Source organism: Aethina tumida, chromosome 1, assembly GCF_024364675.1.
Source record: "Aethina tumida isolate Nest 87 chromosome 1, icAetTumi1.1, whole genome shotgun sequence".
Lineage (NCBI taxonomy): Eukaryota > Metazoa > Arthropoda > Insecta > Coleoptera > Nitidulidae > Aethina > Aethina tumida.
In genome coordinates, this window is record NC_065435.1 from 42,358,623 (window position 1) to 42,366,593 (window position 7,971).

Genomic DNA, 7,971 nt, shown 5'->3' on the forward strand with positions numbered 1-7,971 from the left:
TACATCCGCTGGGAATATTCACCCATATAAAACTAAGTTTGAAGAGAGGCTTCCGTGTTTCTTTGTCCCCGTTTTATTCGGCTCTACTTTCCTTTTATCACGAAAATTAACACCTATAAATTAGGAATATTAAAAAAAGGAACTTACTTACTGTGGCAACATTTCATCAAAATGGACAAAAAATCTTGCGCATATTAAAATGTCTTTGTCGGGATTAAAAGAAATAAAAGTGGAAAAATGTTAAAATTAAATAATAAATGCGGGATTTTTGAACAACATTCACTCCATTCGGTCGGCTGGAATGCTTAAGTCGGAGTTCCAAAAGTTTTCCCCATAAACTTAATAAAAATAAAAGCGGCAAACTAACTGCAATAAACATTTTATGATCACACATCTTGCATATAAACAGACGGCATTCGCGGGAGTCGCATCGACCCTTTGGACCCTGCCGAAATTTATTGCACAATATTCTTATTCATCCATTCCGATGCAAGCCGAATCTCCATTGCACTCCATCATATTTAAGAGCGCCACAATATTCCTCCGTTTTCCCGACAACTTTATACCCTGAAATAAACATGGAATATAATAATTGGTGGGACGTCTCCGGTGGAATCTGGAAAATGCGACCGACTGTAGACGCTGCCCTCATTACAATCATGCGGGATTATCTTTGTCGCAGGGCCGAGTGCAGACTGGAAGTCTGGTATGAGACGAGCTCGCTGCCGCTGGAAAGGATCATGTCATTTGGTAAAGTGGAAGATAAATGGTGAAGTTTTTCGTTTAAATTAAATACCGGAATTTTGATTTGAAATCAACTAAATGTTGCATACTAAAACATCTTGTTGCATAAATATGACTCGGCATTTTTATCTTGAAACTGCTCTTGTTATTGTCTACAAAATTATAAATGAAACTACATGTTGGAAATTTAATACTTACTTATATTATATTTTATCTATTTTCTCCTAACTCTTCCATTTTATATATTTATTAGGTCTTTATCATCCAATAGTTAGTGCTTAGTGCTTATCATTTTAAGCTTAATAAACTTAGAATTAATTAAATACATAAATAAATATTTAGTATTTATCAAATTATATAAGTACAGTAGTGGACATTATTATAGTAACTATTTAAAATGTTAAATATTTTAGCCATAAAACTTTTATTTAATGTGAGCTGTTAAAATAATATTAATTTACTAATGTTCTTTTATACAGTGTTATAAAAACTTCTGTACTTTATTCTATAAAATGTTGAATATATTTTTCTGAATTCAGTTGGACATAATATCTAAAGCAATTTTTAATTATTAAATTTGTGTTTGGAATCATGTTCATGTTGAAATATATTTACTAAGAGCATTATTTCTTCAATATGTGGAAGCAAATTGTTTTTTAATATATCCTTTTGCATAAATCAGTTAAAGAGGACCTATGCCGGAAGAATTGAAGCATAATTGAACCATCACGATGTTTCACTGTAGGTATAATCAACTGTGTAGTTTTTTACTTCGTCACTAAAAACTACTCGTCCCCACTGTCCCACTGCTCTGTGGTACAGTGAATGTACTCCTAAGCATTTCAAAAGTGGATATTTTTAGCAGAAACAAGGTTTTTCTTGTAGGTTTGGGTTCAAACGAACCTTATCACAGTTCTAACTAATTTCAGCAAGTTCCAATTCCTCCAGATCAGCTTTAATTTCAGTTGACGATGAGATTGGATTGTTTTTTAACATTCGAATAATCCACTTGTCGATTTTATTTCAAGTTGTTCGAACTCAGACATATTTTTTCTTAGCTACTACTTGGCCAGATTCTCTAAATTATTTAATAATACTAGAAACGATTGACTTACTTATCCGTAAACTCTTAACCTTCTTGTCTCTCTGGCCCTTGTAACGCTGAATTATATTTTTTCTTACAGTTTCACTTCGGCCAATGATTAAATAATAAGCAAAAGAGTGTGAGTAAATGATGGATTTAAATTCATAGAGAATAATAAAAGATCATAAAGTAAAAAAATTGTAATATTAAAAGATAAAAAGATATGCTAGTTTTTAAAGAATAAAATAACAGAAAAAATAATAAACCCTATGGGTACTGGCATTCAATTCAAGTAGTCCAGTTCATATTTTTAATATATCTTAATAAGTTATTATAATTATGGTCGCCACTGTATATATATTAAAGTATTGCATCGTTATTGCTTAGTGATTTTTAACAAATTTGTTTTGGCGAATGAGAAAACACTTCGTATAAAATTTTAGTAAACATATTTCTCTACAACTATTCCATACCGAAAATTTATTAATGTGAGAAGCAGTGAGGGTGTTGAGTTGAGTAATTAATGTTGGTGTGTTTATCGTTATACACACACACAGGAATCTAATTGTAAGATTTCCCAAATCCAAGAAACCCACCCACAGCACCGCGAAACCGCCCCTCGATACAATTTGCGGGGAGTCGAGTCGCAAGCAATAATTAAAGTAAAGTCAATTACTGTATCAAAGGTACGATTAATGCCAAAATATTTGATGTATAAATCTGGGGTCCTGTTAGACAATATCGAGGTAATTGAGGTATTTCCATGTCCGCATAATCACGACATACACCTCTGTCGACCCAATTATCTAACGTTAAATCAGTCGACTTTCGGGTTTCCAAGGTTGGTCGGCCAATGGAGGCAGAAACTCCGGCGAGCGAACCCCTTTCCTGCCGCCGCACACTCCACGACTGAATGGGCCAGTAACGAACCTGTGTTTTCATAATTAGCCTTATTCATTTACCAGCTATTGTTCTAATTTACATTGCTGATCGCAACAACTGCCGACTTGTATATAACAAATTTACCGAACCCACCCCCGCCCCAATTTACTTTGATTTTATTTATTTATTACCACCTAGTAGTTTTACGTCATCTTTATTCGGTCCAGACGCCCATTATTCGGAGTACATAGGATGTTTTACGTTGACATATAATTCGTGTACACATGTATAAACCCGAGATGACTATGCATTCTATAAGGTTATATATTTACGTTCCTTTAGGATGAATCAATAAAGTTTTGGTGGAATTTTATTTACGAGTCCTGAATGGTAGGGCACTCAATCATATCAAGCTGAAGAAAAATGTCACGTGAAATCGAAATAAATTACATTTTACTACTTCATATCCTCTTCAAATGCCATCAATAACGGATGGCCCGGCCGGCCATACACTGTGACGGAGTTCAGCAATTGAAAGTGTTATTCGCAAACTAATAAATCAGTTTGCGGATGCACTACGATCGTAAGGATTTTGCGATTTTAAAAGGATTAAGCGGCTTTTGTGTCCCGCGACCGGTCGCGACACGTCATCATAATAACACATTTTGTTCGTGTGCGGTAATTAATATTTATCGACATATTATTTAAATTGTGCAGAGTAACGCTTTGCCACTGTATGCGATTATTTTATAACTGTTCATCAAACAATTTATTCGTACTGTACAAATTTCATACACACAATAAATATGTTTTTCGAGTTTATTACTGCACGCCTCGGGCTTTGATTTTAATTTAATTAGTTTTAGCTTTTAACCATAGTATGTCTATTGTACCTGTGTAGTTTGCACTCGTAAAACGGTTCAATATACAGATTTTAAATTTTGTAAAAATTTATCACGCCGGTGACCGGATCGTAATCAGAAATTCATTCGTTTCAATATGTCGTTGGGTGTGTGTAAATGATATATTTAGATGTACGGCAATTTAGTACGGGTTAATATACAATTAAGGTCAAAGCGTTCGTAAATTGGAGACGTTGATTGATATGCCACCGAAGGAGATATTACCTATCCAGTAAATTGGATTAAATCATTAACTGTCGCTGTACAAAATTCTCATTATTGTTGTCTAAAGGGAAACATAAAGTGTCTGCTTACCTAGAAATTATTAAACACTCGAAAAGCCAGCGGGGCAGCATCGACATCCCAGAGTAATCGTTTAATTTCGATTAGGCCCGTTGCCCGTATCCAGTCCTCAATATTCCGTGGACGTCCTTGGCTGTAATGGTCCTTGTCAAAAATGCTTTTTCCATTACATTACAAAGCTCAAATTAAAATTCATTTAAAACGGAGAGCAAAAAAATAATATATTTTAAAGGCATATAAAGCGTGGCGGTTCAGTTCTCCAAAGTCGAGCTTTAAGGTGGGGACGCCGGATCTCTTTGATGACTGCTAATTCGGCCTGACCTGCCTGGATTACGCTCCTATTTTCAGGGTAGGACTCCAAATTTTAATTTCACCCGTAATTCCCTCTCACACAGTTAAAACACAATTCAATATTTATTAAATTATTATATTTCATCCCCCGTCTCTCCCACCCTCCTTGTTATACTACTAATACCTTTGTGATATTATTCTGCAGGTACTTTTATCAATATTACATCAATTACTCACTTTTTACTGCGTAATTTTATATTTTTTAATGTAATATAAAAGGTAGTTTTAATGAACAATAATAAAAGTATAAGGCTATCAAATTGTTTAAGTTTATTTATTAATATAATTGACATAAATTTAATAACAAAATTAACACCGAATATCATAAGAAATTTAATTTAAAAATTGTGTTTTGATGATGGACATTTTGTGTATTAATATAAAAATTTATGATACCTCTTTGCGTTATAAAATATTTACGTTTTTCAGTAACTCTAAACATAAATATACGTCCAACATCATGAAGAAATAAAATCAAATAAAAATATTTTAATTAACGAAACGGAAAGATTCTGGATTTCATACTGTACAAACAATTTGAGTTTTCTAATTTATGCGATTTCAGCATTAAATTACATTATAAAGTTAATTAATAGTGGTTTGTAAGATAATTAATTAAATTTAATTAACATATTATTTTTATTTTCAAATATTCATAAACTACTCTCGAAAATGATTCACTATTATAAATTTATTGAAATGATTTTAATAAACAATTACGTAAAATATTAATATTACAAAATATTGAATATACATAGGATTTATTCGGATTAAATTGTTTTACATAACCACTTTTTATTTATAAATTTATATATTTATATTGATTATGTTAATGATCGTAATCAAAATTTTACAACAATGTTGAGGTAAATTCACTAATTTCCGATCACCCTTTATTTCTCTTTAAATTGTAATGAGTTATTATCGGGCAAAAACAACAATGGCGATAAATAAATCTGTTGCCGCTGAATATGTCGTTCCGATTTAAGCAAACGCTCGTAAAAAAGGAAACAAGCTGAACGATGAAGTCATTTAAATTACATTACATCAATTTTATGAAAAGTAGGCCGGGTCTGCAGGAATTTCCATCCCCTGCATTCCGTCTTTTCCCCCCTTATCACCATTAGAAACCTCATTTATCTGTGCAACAGTTTAGTGTTTCAAATTTTAAATTTTCATCTTAGACATCTTGAATTAACTTGAGCGTTTATTCCCGTCTTGTGTCAGGTTTTATTTTATTATTTGCCTCGAGTTAATGCCAACGAAACAATTTAACGTATTACCCAATAAAATGGCCTTTTATGAAATTTTCCACATGAATTTTTAATTCGTTCGGACGGATTTAGCGAAGTGGTTTAATTTTAAATGGTAATTTAACCGCGTTCACAATTATCGTCGTATAATGTTCACACGTACCCCTAATGCTGTATGCAAATGTGTCACACTTGAAATGTACGTTCTTCGCTTATTTATTTATTTGCGAAAACGAAAAATGAGCAAATCCACATTATTATAATTTGTACAGAACGTAACGAAAATGAAATGTGACTGAACATCTTACGATCATATTTACTTCAATTTACTTTTCTGCATATTTAGAGAAATTTAATTTAGTTTATCACAATACATGAGAAGCATGCATCCAATAATGAAAAAGTTTATTCGACGTGCGTCTCGTAGCAGTACTACCTTCAGCCAAGGCACATAATAAAAGTTCGTTTGAATAAGGATTTTTGAGCGAGATTAATCCCGAATGTGTTTTATTTTATTATCCATTTTAAAAACAAATCTAAATGTTTAGTGTAGTTGTATGTATGACAGGCTTGCATCGGGCCAACACAAAGGAACGTAAACGTTTCACAATCTGAACAGACGCATAACGCCGAAGTTATGAAATTGATATATTTCTGCTCGAATGCATATTGTAATCAGATGAGAGATACATAACCAAAACTAATACATGTAACTTTGGCGTAGGATTTCTAACAGTTCGAATAAGTTAAATTCAACATAAATTAGTTCAATTAAGAGATACAGACTACATAATCAAAGTATTAATTCTGTATCTTTCAGTCTCTACACTAATTACTACTAACAGGAGATGTTGTAATCCTCTACAAGCATCTAACAAAGTTTCCATTCTATTAGTTACTCCGCGATGTACGTAGCGCGGCTGCGGAAACAATGTTATTCAAGTTAATATTTGGCGTGTTGCCTCCACGCGTACATACCGTATTCTTAACCCCGCACCTTTGTTTCCTACCTTCCTGTTATTTTCGCTGAAGGGGAGGCCGATTGCTACCTTTAAAGGAATTTCACAATAGTTTTAATCACGGTCTAATACATCACACCCCGTCCTTATTTCCTACTGTTTTATTAAATATTACTTGTGTCCCGAGCACCATAACTTCATACATCCGGCATTTATTAATTTGAAAACTTACTTTACGTTATTGTCAGTTTCAATTCCTCTTTAAACTCGTTGTTGTTATTTGGTAAACAAATCTTCGCTACGGGGGCGAGCCGTAACAATGCGGTGACGTGCGTTGTCACGCGCATCGGTAGGCGTGGCCACTTTTCGCCCTTTGCTGCGCAGGTTTGCGGGTGCTAGGTCAGTGTCATTCACGCAGCCCCGAGGCAAACGATGGCCGGCAGTTTTGTATCGAAGAAGTGCACCAACGGTGCTCGGTGATCTGCGGAAGTGCGTGACTTGATTGTGTGTGATTACGGAATACTCTTAACACTCTTGGTTGGAGGTAAGTGACGTTCGGATGTCTCAACTTAACTGACTCAAGGAGATATTAATTGGCCCTTGGTTTTACTTCACCGTTAAAATAGTTTACAAAGGATGGACGTCTTCAAGAAAAGACTTGGTTGGTCACGTGTATTCTTGGGTAATTAACACATATTGAGGGATGTTATTGCTTGAGAATACACGTAGCTGACAAGTGAACTGCAGCTACTCCACCGTGCAACGGACAACACTGGTAAAATTCGTAACAACATATAAATGTATCACATTATATAGATATTAAATATTTTATATTGGAACTTTTTGCCTTCGAGTTAAATAGCTGTATTAAATTATAATGAGCATGTTTCCAATAAGTAGATTCGTATTATTCAATGTATTCCTGAAGTTTTAATGAGCCAAGTTACTAATTTCATATTTCGGCAAAAGTTTCTTAAAGTGTAATAATCGTTGCAAGTTATATAAAGTTAGGGGGAAGTTAGGTAAAAAAATTTGATCATAAAATATCAAAATATGGGTTCCATTAAAATTTATTATGGGCACATTGTATCCGTGGCAATTATATCACTACATGAATATTTTATCGGAAGTCAACTAACACACTTCAACCTATTTTATATTATAGAACAAATTAACTAACATGTTATTAAAGTGAAGCTCGCATTACACGTTGGAATTAAATTCAACCAAATAACAATAAATTCAGTTCACCTACGGTTTTGTTCAATTAAAATTCATCCCTCTAAATTTATTATGTTTTATTAAAAGTTGGGTTTTGCATAATTAACTTTATGACCTATGGTAAAGCAAAACAATTTACCATTATTAATGTTTAATAGCCTATAAATATAAAACAGATGTCGCTAATAAATTTTTCATTGGGGTATTATTATCTTATTTTTTGCATTTGTCACAGTCAAATATTTTGGTTGCATTTACAATTCGAACGTTTG